Here is an 18,852-nt window from a genome sequence, read left to right on the forward strand (position 1 = left end):
TGTCCCTATTGTGAATGTCAGAACCATATAGTATGGTATGATTCAAATACGATAAGATCACTTAGTAAAAAACGGGTTTCATGGGGAACTACACGATTTGGGATCAAAATGGGAGCGAGACATACAGAAGCAAGCAACTAGGAAGGCATTGCACGAGAAGTAAGGGAAGCAAATGAGACTCATGAAGATTTGTATGATGCCAATCTTGTCATGATGCTTGATTGTACGGGAGTAAGATGGTACAGAAGGTGGTGGTGGAGAATGTTGAGGTGGGGAGGACAATGAAGAAAAAGAAGACTTCTTGGAAGAAATGTTGCGCCACACAGAAGCGAAATTTCTATTGAAGGCTGTGAAAGGGCTAAATAATCTAGATACGTTAAAGAAGGCAAGGAAAGAACGTTTGAATGAGGAGGCAAAGGGTTGTGAGAAAAGGTGGTCTTTGCTATGTTTTGTGCTAGACATGCTTATCTTGAAGGCTAAATATGGCTAGTCCTATATGACTTTCAATGACCTATTGACTCTCTTGGCTTGTGTGCTTCCTAAATCAAACTTTGTGTCCACCAACACATATCAAGTGAAGAATCTTATCAGTCTATTGATGATGGATATGAAAAGAATAATGTGTGTCCAAACCATTATATCCTATTTTGTGGGATGTTTAAAGGCCTAACAAAATATCAAACCTATGGTGCTAGTCGATACAAAAGGAGCAACAATTATAGGGAGGAAGGCAACCATTCTAAAACTGGGAACAAGAGAAGAGAGAAGGGTGGTAAGAAAAATGTCGCTACTCAGCGCCTTGAGGAACTACATTAGCAGTAGATGGTACTGACAAAAAAAGAATCCCCGCATTGGTTATGTGGTACCTATGACCAATCGATCGTTTGAGGCATTTGTTCTCAAACCCAAGGGACTTAGAGCTCATGCGCTGTTAGGCTTATGAGAGCAAGAAAGATGATGAAGGGCTATGTCACCCATCTAATGCAAAATAGTGGAAGGACATTGATGCCAAGGATCTAGGATTTCATGACGATCCGAGAAATGTAAGGTTTGGTTTGAGCACTGATGGAATGAATCCTTTTGGTGACAAGATTGGCACACACCGCACATTGCTAGTTATCTTGTTAATTTACAACCTCTCTACATGGTTGTGTCAGAAGGGAAAGTATTTGTTGCTGGCCATTCTAATATCAGACCCAAAACAACCGGGCATTGAAATTGATATTTTTTCTTGAGCCATTGCTGTAAGAAATGGAGACACTATGGAATAGTGGAGTCGATATGTGGGATGAGCTTGCGAAGGGTGTCTTCACATGCAGAGCCATTATTTTTGTTACCGCCACTAACTACCTGGCACAATTTTCCCTATCGGGATAGATCAAAGGCTTTCTAGGATGCTCGGAATGCTTGATTGATACTACAACTTATAGTTCCTAGAAGGATCCAGAAAGGTAGTGTACATGCATCACCTGACGCTTCTTAGTGGAAGGATATAGGTACCGAAGTAAGAGGATGTTGAAAGACTTCATTGTAAGTACAATTGAGGCGGAGCATGCACCAGTGTCGACAGAATATCGTTGGCAGTCCTCTAAGGGGTATCCCACGAAGGTAGATTGATCGGCAGAGGAGCGTGAGATCAAGAACAAGAACGCAATAGAGACACATGAGTTAGATAGGTTCAGGCTATCAGTATGATATAATACCCTACTCCTATGGTCTGTTGGTTTGTATTAGCTATCTTATGATATTGCGTGAGTTTGGAGGGGGTCCCTGCCCGCCTTATATAGTCCAGGGAGCAGGGTTATAAGTCGGTTAGATCTGAGAGATAACCGGAAAGTAATAACTGATTACAAGAATTTTGGGATCATACGTATCCTAACAGATCTTGTAGTATCTTCAGGATATCTTCTAGATGTCTTGCGGGAGGCGCCGAGCATAATCGTGCCCCACAAGGCTTTGTCTTGTGGGCTGGGCCGCCCCTGAGGGCGCAGCCCATGTGGTCTACCGTGGGTATCTGGGGTCATACCCTCCACAGCTAGTCCTTGAGCACCTTGTACCCATTGTGCAACGCCGTCTTGAGCTTGTCCGAGCATGTGCGAACGAAGCCGAGTAGTCGAACTCATGGTCCGACCACCGTGATGAGTTGCCGAGCAGTTGTGAGCAGTTGCCGAGCAGCGTGTACTGTCATCAAGCAGCATGAAACGTAGCTGAGCAGCATAACCCAAGCACGGCTTGCCATAAGGGTGTAAGGAGCTCAAGTTCATAATCGAAAATTTCTTCGTAGTGGACCAAGTGTGCCCACTTAGAGTCCGACCACGAGAAAAGGAGATAGTCTTCTTCAGCTTCAAGAGGCGCGGAGTCTTCCAGAATAAAGCAAGCACATTCACCATGAGGTGAAGTGTGCCCACTTAGTCCCCGAGCCTGATAGTAGATGACGTAGTCATGTGGTGCCAGGGTCCAAAGTAGAAGAATAGTAAAAGACCGGCCGAGCAGGCAGCCAGTCCTCGAGCATAGCCCTAAAATGAGAGAGAGCACATTCACCACAAGGTGAAGTGTGCCCACTTAGTCCCCGAGCCTGACAGTAGGTAATGTAGTCATGTGGTGCCAGGGTCAGAAACAGAAAAATAGTAAAAAGACCAGTCGAGCAGGCAGCCAGTCCCTGAGCCATTGACGGAGATATCTGAAAAACCCAACCATGGAGAAAAAACTAGGGTAATGGCTGCAAAATAACTGTTACTAAGCCTCAATAAATGACAGAGAAGTCAGTGATTATTCGGCGAGTGATAACTAACAACAGCGATAAATGAGCGACATGGGCTGCGGTTGCGTGAAAACCCAGGTTATGGCCCATTAAGCCACGTCGGAGAATTCGGAGGGGCGCAAATCACAGGAACGGTTCCCCAAAAACCCTCGAATGCGAAAGGGTGGGGAAAATGCTTTATAACTACGCCACCGTATCCCGCGTTCCCACCTTTGCCACTTTGCCATTCCGTCTTCATCCTCAGTCCTCGCGTTTCCAGATTCGCATCCACATTTGCTTCCGCCACCAAACCCTAATCAGATCTGAGAGATGGTGCCGAAGAAGGGAGCTGCGAAACCAAAGAAGACAAGCCCCAAGAAGGCGAGCGCCGAAGCCCAGCGTGACAAAGAGTGGGTGCCATCGCGAATGGGAGAGATGGAGCTAAATAGATTGGTGGAGGCTGGTGTTCTTCCTGACCGTGCTACCGCCGGATGGTGGCCGGCCCTTGGTGAGTCCTTCCCAACGCCTCATACCGATGAAGTGGTGGTATTCGAGGATTATTTTTGGCGCGGGTTGGGATTTCCTGTTCATCCATTCCTGAAGGATCTGTTGGAGCTCTGGGTGGTTAGTCTGTGCAACCTCCATCCCAATACTATTCTGCACATCTCAATCTTCATCCATTTTTATGAGGCATATCCCATAATCCTCCCCCACTTCAACCTCTTCCATCACCTGTTCTAGGTAAAGAAGAGAGGCGGCGATGGTTCCAAGGTGGTCGGCAGGGTGTACCTTCAGCTGTGCAATGGGATGGCAGGCGAGTACCTTACTGTGCCGCTGAACACATCAGTGAAGGGGTGGAACGCCAGGTGGTTCTACATGAAACAGAGCCACCCAGCCGTCCGCTGCGACGCCGACCACATCCCGAAGAGCTAGAGGAGCTGGTCAGAGACGCCGAGCAGCGATGACATGGAGCAAGTGAGGGAACTCCTTGCCTTAATAAAGGGCGTGAGGACCAACGACGGATTGGTAGCGGTGAGCTTTATAGTACACCGCGTGTAGCCCTGTAAGGAGAGGGTGCACCAAGCCTTCGAGTTCAAGGGGGATTCCGACGGTACCCGGGAGAGGCCGGAGATGTTGTCGAGGGACGTTGTTGAAGAGCGGCCTGCGGAGCTATTTGCTCCGTTTGCCTCATTCAACATGTCAGGGTATACGAAGCCCTTTAACTACAGAAATCTACCTCTTCAGGTAAATATCTCAGTTGTGTATTCCTGATAGTTTTTATCCTTTGTCATTGCCGAGCAGTGGACTGATTCACTTATGTGAAGATCCACTCGCAGGATAGGGCGGTGTACTTTTCCGGTGTGCCAAGGGGCGATTAGCCGCTAGCGGTGGATGCACGACCACCGGCTCAACCTGAAGAAAGTTCTGTCGGTGCTTCTTCGGAGTCCAGAGGTATAGACGCTGGTCGGACGAGGAGTCCTCCCCTGGTGTCGGAGAAAGCCCGGGGGAAGAGGACAGCGGCAGATGAGCCGGCCCAGATGAAGAGGAAGACGGCGGCTGCTGCTCCCCTCAAACCAGGCAGCATCTCGCTTGGCGATGATCAGACCACTCGAATGCGAAGGACCGCGGTGTTCGATTGGTCTGATGACGACGAAGTTTCGATGGCTTCTCCACCGAGCATGAAGGAGCCTCCGCGCAGCACGCGCACGGAGGATCAATCAAGGGGAGGCGAAGAGGTCCCCGAGCAGCAAATGAGGGAAGTCCCTGAGCAGTGGGCGAGGGAAACCCCCGCACAGCAGACGATGGGAGTCCCTGCAGGGCAAGCGACGGGAGTCCCCGAGCAACAGGCAGAGCTAAACCCGGAGCGACAGGCAGAGAGGGCCCCGGAGCGGCAGGCAGAACAGAGGTCGACTGTGGAGGAGGCAAGACCTCCCCCCCAGAACACGGGAGTCAACCCGACGGCTGCGCCTGGGGGCTTGGGCGGGCACCGCCGGTTCAAGAAGTTGAACCGACAGACCAAACCGTAAGTACCCTTGTCTTGGAGTTACTTTGCTGTAGTTTCTTAATTTTTCTGGCTACCGACGATCCGATCTGATGCAGTGCAAAGCGTACGGAGGATCTGACCCCGCCAGTCTGGACTATCGAAAACATCAAAGTCGCCTATGGTAAAAAGACAAAGGATGGAAAAATCAATAGGAGAGATACAACTTTGATTGATGACGTGTCGTTCAAGAAGATGTCAATCTTCTTTAAATACTGCCTTACTGGGCAGATTTGGCTATATGTGCCATTCCATCGACGTCATGCACATCACAAAAAATGTGTTTGAGAGCGTCATTGGTCCATGAAGTAGGCAGGCCAGGAACCCAGAGATGCCTGATCTGATACAGGTTGGAAAGGATTTCATTTTAGCAGCTCCATACTTGTTGATCATTGGTTCCCACCTACTCTCAAACTCTTCTGGACTCAGGTTGTGGTTCACAATTTTGTCATAGTCCTCCTCCAAGCTTTTTCTTGATGAAAAGTAAACACCAAGCCTTGACTCAACCTTTGAAATGATGTGCCAATGGCAGCATCAATGCCTGGTAGATACAAAACAACTCTTATTGTTCCTGCCGTTGCCAGGTCCTAATCTATGATCAAAATGACAGGCCCTAACCCATTCATTGCTTCTAGAAATGCTTGGAAAAGCCAAACATAGCTATTTGCAGTTTCATTCCTCATGAAAGCACATCCCACTTGAATTGATTGTGCATGCTTATTAATTGCTATGACTCTACATATTAGTCAGGTATGTATTGTCGAAAGAAATGCAATCATTATATGTCTTGTATGCTTCTCATGCTGCACCATTTACCTAGAAAATATTCTCAACCTTATCATCACCATCTAGCTTTATTGTGAAGAAGAAATCATTGTCTTCTTTTTTCAGCTCATAGAAGTAAGTCAGGGTTTCATACATGTCACTTTGTTACATGTGCCCTTATGCCTGCCCTTAAATTGCTCACAGCTTCTCATGATAAGGAACGAAATGTGCAAATCCATATAGCTCAGACATCAGCTGCATTATTCGGCTTGTTTCCAAGTTGTAGTCATGCAAAAGTCTTAGGACCTGCACTTCATCTTTTGGTATTCCGACATGTGACCTTAGAAACTTAGAAAGTGATGGTTTGTCCACTAAGTTATGGTTGTGGTCATCAACAAATTGCTTAATAAACCACTTGTTCCCATTGAACTTGATCAGGATCCTTGCTCTGCAGTTAGTGTACGTTATCTCCTTTCTTTTCCTCTTGATGCCTATGCACTTTGCCTATTTCCCTTTTGGTTCATCCACATCAGAACCATTGCTTTCAGAGGTACCATGCTCACAGTCATCAACTTCAATGATTTCTTCATCAACACCCTTGCTCTATTTACCTTTTCCTTCCTTGTTGCACACAAACAAGACCTTATCAACTAATTTTGTAATATAGAGAAGCTCTTCCTTCTAGCATAATCATTGTAGCGCCCCTCTTCCATTGTCTCAAACATCTTTCCAACATATGGCTCATCAGGTGAAGAAATTTCTGCTAGGAATTGTAAGTCTACATCATCAACTTCAACCTCTGTAACACCAATAGTTTCAGCAACTTCAACTTCTGTAACACCAATAGCTGCCACAGGTTCGACTTCATTTATATTCGGGTTTGCCTCTATGTGTGTTTCTTCCAGAGAGCATCGTAGCTCTGAAATTGTAGGCAAATATGAGATTCTACTGTCATAAACTGCCTCATAGTTACTAGACAAATCAGTAGTCACTTGCGTCTAGAACATAGGATTTCATGTCTCCCCATAATATGCCTCTGCTGGAAACTCATTTAGAACCATCCCCTTTTTATGCACTTTTCAAATAAGCAATTATAGGTTAAATTTAAATCATTTATTGCAAATTATTAGGCAACTGCTAACAAAACTACTAGTACTTCCATAGGCAAATGACAGCATATTTAGATCCTCAATACACTTTAATCGTCTAATATCAATTCATGGCCTTTGTGTTACAGGTTTGATGACATTGTGTAGGCACTAGCAGATCAAAGGCAAAAATAAGATACAACAACACATTCAGATTCTCAGTACACTTTAGTTGTTTAAAATCAATTCATGGCCTTTGTTACAGGCTTGATGGCATTGTGTACGCACGAGTAGATCCAAGGCAAGAACCACATACAACAACAATATGTAGGCACTTGCAGATCTAGGGCAAAAATTAGATACAGGAACAATCTATAATTTCGTTGCTACTAAATGCAACAGTAATCAGGTGACACTAGTAAGGTGTTAGAACTACGTTCAGAAACATTTGGTAATTCCATTTTCACATAGCAACATGATGTAAAGATGAACTGGGGAGGAGATAAGAAGTGAAAAAAGTCCCAGAATCAAATAATCTGATGTAAAATTACCTAATGGTGTTGATTCGTTTTGCTTGATTCTTGCGTGCATCTGATCCAAGTCCAGAACTAGTGGACTTGAATTCCTTCTGTGTGACTTCTGTGAGATTGGTAGATCCGATCTGGTATGTGTTTGTCTTGCGTGCGGAAGAAGCAAATTGCTTGCCTGGAGTGGCCCAAAGCTGGCGAGCGGTGGGAGTTCGGCTACGAGCGCACGCCGTTTCCCCCCAAAAGCGCCCGCCCGCGCTCGTTTTCCATAAACGACAGCCTACTTAATGCGCTTCCAAATATGGAATGCGCATTTGGATCACACATATCCTGCACGCTCACGCTGTAGCAGAATTCATATTTGGGGGGTTCTAAACTATCTCAGATAAAAAAGTGGTCAACTACTCCCTCCATCCGTAATAGAATAGAATGCAACTATGGTATGTGTGCTATCAAACTAGTTTAAGTTTAATCAAATTTATAATGAATAGTATTAGCATTTGTGTTCCCCATAAAGTTTAGTACAAAACATATTACATAAACTCTAATCAATTATAAATGACAGAGATACCAAATGATAGGTGGGCCCCACTGCTACGTCTGTAAAACTAGCCAAGAAAAAACTTTGAAATGGTCATGAGAGTACTTTATATGATTTTAAAAGTTAGAGGGTTATGTTATCGGGTATTATATTTAGTGGGTTCTTTCAAATTCAGTGACTAGCTCAGGAGTTGAGTCGGATTTTACTCTTTTAAAAAACGGAAATGCTAGGAAGCAAACGTACGGGTGCCCGGACGCTCAGGTTGATGGGCCATGACACCAGCCCAACGGCCCAACTCTCCACTTGTATATCCGCTCACCCAACCTTATCTGCTCGTGAGCGCCTCCATCTCACGCCACGAGCAGTCGCGGCTTCAGCGCTCTGTGCGGCCGTTCGCCCGCCCCATTCCACCACTCCGCCGCCGCCATCCCCCGCGGTGCCTCTCTCTCGCCCCGTGGCCCACTCTGGCACGCTGCCGCCGCCATGCTCCGCGGTGCCTTTGTCCCCCAAAGAGAGGAGTACGCTGTGAGCCGCCCCACCGACTGCAGCTGCTGCCGAACTCGGTCGTCAGCGTCTCGCCCTCCGCCTCCAAGCTCCATGCGCGTGCTCGGTGACTGCAGCGGCGCCTCCTTCGCTAGCCAGGCCCAAGCCGCGCCACCATCCTCGGCCATCGGTGGCCGGAACCGGCTGTTCCCCGCTCTGCTCTGCGTCTCATGGAAGAAGGGTGAGAAACGCACGTTGCAAGCGTATAGTTCAAATGTTTCAGTAGATTCAGAGGTATGTTGCAAGTGTTTCATATGGATATTGCAAAAGTAGATCGGGATGTTGCATATGTTTTAATGGTTGCACACATATGTTGCCAACGTTTGTTCCCAATATTTCATCTGTTTTTTTTCAGACATATGTTGCAAATGTGTTTTATCTGGATGCTGCATATGTTTCACATACATGTTGTAAGTGTTTTTATCTAGATGTTGGCGTATGTTTTTGCAATGGTTTTTAAGTGTTTTTGAGGTGTGTTTTGTGAGTGTTTCAGACGCAGGTTTCATCTGTTTCTTTTGTATGTTGAGTGTCGTGCTTGGATGTTTCAAAAGTAGATCGAGATGTTGCACATAGGATACGCGTGGGAAGCAGGAGAGGTCACGAGCGGTCCTCACGCGCAGTCGAACGGCGCGGGCGACGTCCAAAGGCGGCGCTGGTCTGCTGCTGGGACGCTCGCACGCAAGACCGAACATTGGTGGGCACTTGTTCCCTCGCTGCGGGCACCGTCCGACAGCTAGTGTCCGGAACGAACATTCCGGCGCTAGCAATACTATTTAAAAAATATATGTTCGTTGCACGTAGTCTTTTCTCTCAAATAATCCGCAGGAGTCCTACGTACTTACGTCCAAATTTAGTAATTTACACAGCACGCTCTGTGGAGGCATGCGGTGGCGGCTGGCCAACCATCAGCTCTGAGCCGGTGTCAACACCGTTTGAGGCTGTGGTCGTCGAAAGCAAACAAAAAAATAAAATAAACTTTATTCACGGTCCTAGTTATCTTAAGATGTCAACAAGATAGCCAAATTTGCAAAATATATTATTTTGTCCCTAAAATTGTAACGGGTTTCATTAAGATCCAAATTGGTATTTATCCAATCCGCTATCTACTTGGCACGGATCTGATCGATGGGACCTGCATGTCATTGATAAGGCTTTGACTTAGAAAAATCATACGACCTTGGATAAAGATAATTTTTTTATGAAAATTATAGCTCTGAATGAGATCTACAACTTTCTAGTTTTAAGTTTTTTTTATTTGAGATCATTAAAATGGTAAAAAAATAATATGGAGCTTCAACAACATATTAATCGCGTAACAAGGCTTGTCACCTTATAAAAATCATATCCTTATTGTATGGTGTCCGATAAAGACACTATGTATATAAATTTAGCTCTCGATTAGATCTACAAATTCTTAGTTGAGTTTTATCATTTAAGGTCGTTAAGATTTTTTTTTAAATATAAATTTTTAGCAACATATTAAGGTGGAGCCTTGCCAATAACATGTAGGCTCCATCTATCAGATCCATGTCACATGGGATAGCAGGTTAGGTAAACGCCCGCTTGGACATAGATGAAAGTCATAAACTCCAGGGACCAAAAAATACATTTTAGGACCTCGACGACACCTCAAGACAACTTTAAGGACTGTTGATGAATTCTCGAGGGACCAAAAAATACATTTTAGGACCTCGGTGACACCTAAGACAACTTTAAGCACCGTTGATGAATTTTATTTTTTTGAAAAAAATGAGACACTCGTGTTACTCGGGAACCAAAACATCCTAAATGCCGTGCGCCGGCCTCGATTGAAATGGACGTAGATATGGGTTAACTATAAATTTTGTTGTTTTTATTTTGTTTATGTTTATTAATTTAACATCCCGATTCCCACCGTCTCATTGTCTCACCGTCACCGGGGCGGCGGTGGTGTGGCGTCAGAGCCTACGGAGGGAGCTACGATCCGCCCGCCATGCCACGCAGGACAAACTCTCCCTAGGATCGAGCTCTTAATAATTTGGATTTGGATCTTGCTTACACAAGCATGAACACGCACTGATTCCTGCTATCTTGCAAATCCTCACACATAATTTGTTTCCGTATCACGGAAACGGCTCCAACTTGTATCCTTCTCATTCCACACGTAGTCCGGTGCTATAAAACCACCACCATCTCCTTCCCTTCCATTGCACCAAGCCGCCGCCTAACCATTTCCCCTTTGATCTGATCTGCAGGCGCCCGAGCCCGATCCATGCCATGGCTCGCAAGAAGGTGACCCTGCACCGCATCGCCAACGACTCCACCGGGCGCGCGACCTTCAAGAAGCGGCGCAAGGGCCTGATGAAGCAGGCGAGCGAGCTGGCCACGCTGTGTGCGACGTCGACACCTGCGTGGTGGTGTACGGCGAGGGCGAGTCGCAGGCGGAGGTGTGGCCCGACGTCCCCACGGCGGAGCACGTCCTCGCGCGCTTCAAGGCCGTGCCGGAGCTGGACCAGTGCAAGAAGATGCTGGACATGGCGGGCTTCCTCAAGCAGGGCACGGACAAGCTCAGGGAGCAGCTGCACAAGGCGCAGCGCGACAACCGGGAGCGCGATGCCACGCTGCTCCTGCACGACGCCATCGTCGGCCGCCGCCCGGGCCTCTCCGTCGAGGAGATCGCCAGCCTCGGCTGCATGGTGGAGACCCGACTCAGGGGCGTCAAGGACGCCATCGAGCGACTCCAGCGGATGGGACAGGAAGTCCCGGCTGTAAGAATCACAGTGAACCTCTAGACCATAGATCGGGGTAGAGCTTTGATTAGATGGGGAAATCAGTTGGTGTACCTTAGTCTAGGTCACCGCTCTGTCCATGGCACCGCAGCGGTTTGGACGCCAGTGTAGAGGCAGCTCGGCTCGGTGGAGTCCGTAGTGGTACAGCGGTGACGCTGCAAGGGCGATGGCGGTGCGGTGGGGCATCCCGCCGCTGGTAGCACTCCTTTAGATCGGATTAGGTTTCTCTGTGGTGGGATTGCGGCGGCTTCGGTCAACTTCGTTAGTCGAGCCCAGTTCCCCACTCCTCTATTTATAGTGTTGTGCGACAGGGGCCCACCAACCACATTAGGGTTGAGCGCCCCCGATCAGGACGCAGATCCAAGGGCCCAATACACCGTTGGGTCTATTGGTGGAGATCAACTAACATTCTCCCCATTGATCTCATTACTATCTTTTAATTTCATATCATTTACTTTTATTCATTCCATTACAGATTAGCGCATAGAGCATGTCTCATCGTCACGGTCCATTGCCGGTGGATTTAATAGCTACAACGCACTACTCTGTTCTGAAATAGATACTTATCTTTGTGTCTTTTTTTCAGGAATTTTAGGCTTTCCCTTAAACCCATGCTAGCTACATGTTCTCTGAACACGTTGGGTGGTAAGCCTTTTGAAGCGGATCCGCGAGTATCTTTTTTTGTACTTATATGCTCAAGACTTATGACTTGATCCTGGACTTTATATTTCACAACATAATACTCTATGTCAATATGTTTGGCAGCACCACTTGACTTATGTTGTGAGCATACTGTACTACCGGATTATTATTGCAGTATAACTTAAGTGGTCTATAGATGTCGTCAACCACCTTCAAACCGGGTATGAACTTCTTTAGCCAGTTCACTAATACGCTACAAACTGTCATACATTGTGGACGATGTAATGATGGTTTGCTTTGAGCTTTTCCATGAAATAGCTCCCCTTTGCGAGAGTGAATACATATCCCGACGTGTATTTTCTATCATCTCCTGCATAATCAGAATATGAGTATCCCACTATATGGAGTGAATCAGATCTTCTATACGTTATCATGAGGCCTTTCGTTCCTTACAAATAATGCAAGACTTTCTTTACCAATTTTCAGTGTTCTATTCCAGAATTGCTCTGGAATCTGCCAAATAACCCGGTACAAATGCCAAGTCAAGGCTCGTACATACTTGAGCATATTACAAGCTTTCGATAGCTGAAGCATGTGAAACCACATTCATTTGATCGATCTCATATTGGTTTCTGGGGCATTTAAAATCCTCATATCTATCGCCCTTGACTATAGGAGCAGGTGAGGGACTATATTTGTGCATACAGAATTTCTTTAAGATCTTTTTTATGTATGTTTTTTGTGACAGTCCTAATACCCATTTACTTCTATCTCGGTGAATCTCGATCCCTAGAACGAACGAAGCTTCACCAAAATCTTTCATATTAAATTTTGAGGACAAAAACTTCTTTGTCTCCAGTAGTAGACTGACATCACTACTAGCAAGTAAGATATCATCCACATATAGGACAAGGAAGATAAACTTCCCATTCTTAAATTTTGTATAGGCACAATTTTCCCCTGCATTCTATTTAAACTTAAAATTCCTTATTGTCTAATCAAACTTCAAGTACCACTATCTTAAAGCTTGTTTTAATCCATAAATGGATTTCTTTAGACGGCACCCCATTCGTTATTTTCCTTCCATGACAAAACCTTTCGGTTGTGCCATATAAATATTTTTCTCCAAGTCCCCATTGAGAAATGCCGTCTCTACATCCATCTGATGTAATTCTAAATCGTAATGTGACACTAATGTCATTATGATTCCGAAGGAATCCATACATGAGACTGGAGAAAAGGTCTTATTGTAATCAATCCCTTCTCTTTGCGTAAAGTCTTTTGCCATAAGTCTCGCTTTATATCTCTCTATGTTTCCTTGAGAGTCAAGTTTTGTTTTATAGACCCATTTACAGCCTACTACTTTGGCTCCTTTAGGAATTATTTCCAAGTCCCAAACTTTATTGACATTCATTGATTTTATTTCATCTTCTATGGCCCCAAGCCACTTTGATGAATGATCACTTCTTATGGCTTCTTCAAATGAGGTGGGGTCATCCTCTATTTAAAATTCCTTAGTGTTGCACACTTCATAATCAGCAGTAATAGCTGATTTTCTAACTTTCTGAGACCTTCTAGGGGCCTTCACATTTGGCACATCTTCTGTTTGAGGCCGTTGTTGCTCCCCCTCATGTGTGGCAATAGGTTCTATAAGATCCTAAAGAACAGGTTCCTCATGGTCATTCATTGTTGTCACAGGTGGAATAACAACAGGTGCTGACACCATAATATCTTGCACTGTCGGTACAGCGATAGCAAGTAGTTAGAAAATTGGCTCAAGAATCATTGGAGTGGACGCATACACCCGTTTCTCTTCAAGGTCAATTTCTTAAGCTACCATGCTCCCCCTCATTAATTCATCCTCTAGGAAGACAGCGTGTCTTATTTCCACAAACTTTGTATGTCTCTCTTGATAGTAGAAACGAAAACCTTTTGACTTTTCTAGGTAGCCAATAAAATGGCAACTTACTGTTTTGGGATCTAGCTTCCCAATGTATGGGTTAAATACTTTAGCCTCAGTAGAGCTACCCCACACACGTAAGTGGTTTAGTGAGAATACTCTTTCTGTCCACAACTCATACGGTGTTTTGGGCACCGACTTACTTGGTACTTTATTGATATGAATGACGATTTTTAACACCTCCATCCATAGGCTTAACTGTAAGGTGAAGTAACTTATCATACTGCGCACCATATTCATCAGAGTACGATTGCTTCTTTCAGCTACTCCATTCTGCTGAGGTTCGTCCGGTATAGAATACTGGGCTACTATGCCATTCTTCTGTAAGAACCTTACAAAAGGTCTAGGAACTTGGCCATATGGGGTATGCCGACCGTAGTACTCCCCCACGGTCAGACCTGACTATCTTAATCTTTAAATTGTGTTGGCTTTCAACTTTTGCCTTAAACATCATAAATTTATCCAATGATTCTTTTCTTTCTTTGATTAGATAAATTTAGCCATAACGGGAGTAATCATCTGTGAATGTTATGAATGAATCATTACCATCCACATTCTTTACAGGAAACTGACCACATATATCTGTGTGAATAATCTGTAAAATTCCTGCGCTTCATTTGGCATCTTTCTTAATTTTCTTTACACACTTTTCTTTTATGCATTCTCTACATTGTTCTAAATATGAGAGCTCTAATGGAGGAAGAATATTATTCTTAACTAGTCTTTTATTCTCTCCCTCGAAATATGGCCTAAATGATAGGGCCATAATTTCGATGACTCATCATGAGCTCTCTTATACCACAATTTCTAGATTAACCTTCTGTCACCAACTGCTTTATCAGCTGGGTAGCATATGTCTTCGAAGAGCCAGTGAACTGACTCTTTATTCCCTTGTGGTACTCGGTAACCGTGTCATACTCTGGGATTAAGCCCATAATTGCAGACTCAATCGTGTTCTTTATCACATCCAAATATTTCTTATTGATAGTGACCCACTTCCTATGCACAAGGACATAGGATATCTTTCAGGATTTCAAAATCTCTCTCTTTAGTTGCCCAAACGGCATTATCCTCGTTTGTCTCTCTCACCGGTGCCACAGGCTCTGTGGAACACGGCGAGGTGACTACCCAGTCTACCTTAGACAAGATGAAAACTAGGTCGAATATTTTCTTAACATAAAAATAACACCATTTGCATGCCTTGATTCCAACGTTGGTCAAAATCAAAACATACAACTGTTCGTATACACTAATTCTATATTACCGTTGGGTAGAAATAGAATTAATATATAAAACCATTGAAATTCACAACTGTTCTTACACACTAATTCTACATTACCGTTGGGCTAAAATATAATTAATGCATAAAATCTTTAAAATTACGATATTGTTATTAACAAGGTTGGTCAGAAAATAACAACATCATAATCAAGTCAAAATCTCTTTTTCTCCAATTAAATATCACGTTGGTTCAAAATAACTGGAGAATAAATATTTCTTTAGCAGCGGAAAAACTTTCTTTTTCTCCAATTAAATATCACGTTGGTACAAATTAACTGGAGAATAACAATTTCTTTAGCAGCGGAAAAATAATTCAATTTAATGAATTTTGCCCACAGGACAAATCTCTTTTCTATTTTTAAGCCATTTATTTATTTTCTAGGAAATAAATATTTGCAGGAAAAAGAAAAAACAAAAACTGAATCATTTCTTACTGTGTATTAAGCCCAGCCGGCAAAACGGCCTAGCCCATCTCCCTTGACGTGCACGCTGGGGCTCTTAGGCCGCAACCTGGGCCTGGGCCGCCAAAGCTGCGCGGCCGCGCGCGCCCTCCTGGGCCGATCGCTGGCTCGCTCGATCTGAGCCGTCCGATGGAGATCGACGGCTGCGCATGCTATTCGGTCGAACAAAAACTGCGACGGCGCCACTCTCCTAAAACCCTATCTCATTCGCCCCTCCCTCTTCTCTCTCTTCGCCTCGTTCTTTCTTCCTCAGCGCAACCAACAGCGATTGAGCAAGGTAGCCATGGTGCCGTCGCCGGCCCCCTCGCCGGCACGCGTGCTCGCCAACGGGTGAGCACACCGCCGTCGAGCGGCCTGGCCACGGCGCCCCCCTTGGCCGAGCCCGGCGAAACATCTCCCCCGGCTCGGTCTTCTTCTCCCGCGCCGGCGAAGGGTCATCCCGACGCATGGCGAGGTAGGTTCGTTCCCCCTTTCCCCTTCTCCGATCTGGATCTGCTTTTCTCTTATCCGAACCAGTGTTGGGGATTAGGGTTTAGCTCTAGGGTTAGGGTTTCTTTTCCGATTCGATTCGACCGATTTAGTTTTCTCTTCTTTTGATTTCTTTTCTTTTCGGAGTTCATCCGAATGGGGTAGGGTTTCGCTTTTCCTTTGATTTCTTTTCTTCTCGGAGTTCATCCGAATCGCTCTCTACCCCTTCTTTATTCAAGTTAGGGTTAGGGTTCGGTTGAACCCGATTTGGTTTTTCTCTCGATTTTGATTCAAGATCGAGATGGGGATTCTTTCTGGCGTTTATGGTATTACTATTTCTCTTCCGTGTTGAAGACTTTTACGGGTTTAGGGTTCGGCCTGGTGTGCCGAGGGCCCTTCCTCTTCACCCAGTTAGGGTTAGCGTTGAGGAACCACTGTTCTTCTTCCTCACGTCTGTTCGTGGGTTAGGGTTCAGCTTGAAGTGCCGAGAGCCCTATCTCTTCTCTGATCCGAATGGATGTTCTTCTCTTGTTTTCTTGCCGCGCGCCGGCGAAGACGTCGGTGCGGCATCTTTCCCCACTTGCGCGGTGGCGGTGGTGACTGGCAGTCAGTGACGTTCGCCACCCCCGGTCTCTTTTCAGTTTCTTTTACCCGGTTAGGGTTAGAGTTTCAATCCGAAACGGATTTAACCCATGTTCTTTCTTTTCTATGCTCTACCCGATATCGTCATTTGCTCTGATACCATTGTAAGAATCACAGTGGACCTCTAGACCATAGATCGGGATAGAGCTTCGACTAGATGAGGAAAACAGTTGGTGTACCTTAGTCTAGGTCACCGCTCTGTCCATGGCGCCGCAGCGGCTTGGACGCTAGTGTAGAGGCAGCTCGGCTCGGTAGAGTCCGTAGTGGTACGGTGGTGACGCTGCAAGGGCGATGGCGGTGCGGTGGGGCATCCCGTCGCTGGCAGCACTCCTTTAGATCGGATTAGGTTTCTCTGTGGTGGGATTGCGGCGGCTCTGGTCAACTTCGTTAGTCGAGCCCAGTTCCCTACTCCTCTATTTATAGTGCTGTGCGACAAGGGCCCACCAACCACATTAGGGTTGGGCGCCCCCGATCAGGACGCAGATCCAAGGGCCCAATAGGCCGTTGGGTCTATTGGTGGAGATCAACTAACACCGGCGACGGTGGCGGCGGCGCTACAGCCCGAGGCGCCGTCGTCCATGCCACTGATGCCTGCTTACAGCGCCGGGACGACCGGGCACAGGGACATGATGATGCAGGTACCGCACCCGCTGGCGAGCTGGCTGGTGGCCGGAGGGGATGTTGGCGCGCTGGTCCACGGTGGCTTTGGTGCCGGCGCCGGCAGCACCGCCGGTGGCGACATGAACATGATGATGCCGCAGTTTGGCAACATGGCTGTCGGATTTGCGTGGTCTGATCCTGGTCAGTATTTCCATTCCATGTAAAAGGAGGCTTCGTATCGCATGCATGTACTCTGATCCTATGGATTAACGCATGCCAAAATCGTAGTGTGTCGTCCTACTCCTATCTGGGCTGGCTGTCTCGTCCGGCGGGTCCCGGCTCGTTCTTGTTTGGCCACATATATATGATCTTTATATATAATTAAACTTTGCCTATAAGGTTACGAAGTATTGTACTTTGTCATGTGACATGGTTTTCATGGCCGCTCTGTTATGATGTTCCATCACAAATCATTCCAGTGTATTGCAAGTTTGTTTGTTTAATAATATATATATATATATAGAGAGAGAGAGAGAGTATATTCAGTAGCCAGCTACAAAATAAGTTATTCTGTAGCCACCTCCATTTACGATAATTTTATATACTAATTTACGATAATGTCAATATATATTTACGATAGTTGGGTTACTATAACATATGGGGATATTTACCATAACGTTATAGTAAACCACTTAGTAAGGAGTTACTGTAATCTCGTAAATTAACATAGTAATTATCGTAACTCAAAGTGGTTACAGAATAAGTTATTTTGTAGCCAGCTATAAGGTAGTAGTTATATATATATATATATATATATATATATATATATATATATACTTTTCTATGGCTGGCCACACAATACCCAATTCTGTGTCCGGACTCAACAGGCGCACCGAACCCACCGACGCCTGCACCCACCGTAGGTCTTTCCACCCGGCTTTTAGGTCGGCTCAGATTAGTCGATTATTGTTCATCCTCACCTGGGCTCTTTCATCGGCTCCCAATCCAGCCGGATCCCACCCTCCTATTGCCGTAGCTCCGCCTCCGCCGCAAAAGTCGTCGCCTCCGATGCTACATCCCCCTCCCCTATCCCCTGATTGCCGTAGCTACCGTGTACGCCGCCAAAATCACCGCCCCTCGACGCTATGCCCGTCCCCGAATCCTTTCTGTTGAAAAGAAGAGCTGAACGAAGATCCCTAAAATTACGTCTGGGTATTATGTCCCGCATAGAACCAGCTACAAAAACACCTCGCTGGACCCAATCGAGTTACATGTAGCCGGCGCAAGCGTACTGTGCAGTGGAGCGGCGACCCAACCATCTCCATCCAGATTGCCAAGGTAGTCCCCGGCGCTGAGCCAATCCCTGAGGTCTTTCGTGCCTGCAACTCATCCATCCCTGTTAAATCCCCTTTAAATCACAGTTTATTTGATTACTGCATCTCATCCATCCCCGCTCAATCCCCATTCAACTTGGTAGCACCCGACCATCCCAGTTTTTTTAAATCTGATTCCCTTTCAATGTTCCTGTAGTTTCACTGTACACCTTTTTTTTGTTTTTTTCTTGATCTAGTCGGGCGTGACCATCTCTGAGAATACTTGCTTTGTTTTATTGTTTCCATGTGTTAATTAAGTTCGGTCTTACAGAATACTAGAGTTGTTAGTTTATCAAGATAATTTTTTTTCTGTTATATGTACCACTGTTTAAGTTTCCTCTGGAATTTAGTAGTATTTTATACTGTATTTTTTAATCATATTATAACCTGGAAACATGTTTTAATAAGCTAC

The 18,852-nt window shown here is 45.5% G+C and overlaps 1 pseudogene; it reads left to right on the forward strand.

The window, feature by feature from the left end:
* The first annotated feature begins 10,501 nt into the window (after positions 1-10,501).
* LOC136469986 (agamous-like MADS-box protein AGL80) lies at positions 10,502-17,291 on the forward strand (annotated as a pseudogene).
* The last annotated feature ends 1,561 nt before the right edge of the window (positions 17,292-18,852 follow it).

The sequence above is a fragment of the Miscanthus floridulus genome, chromosome 8 (genome assembly GCF_019320115.1).
Source record: "Miscanthus floridulus cultivar M001 chromosome 8, ASM1932011v1, whole genome shotgun sequence".
NCBI classification, from domain to species: domain Eukaryota; kingdom Viridiplantae; phylum Streptophyta; class Magnoliopsida; order Poales; family Poaceae; genus Miscanthus; species Miscanthus floridulus.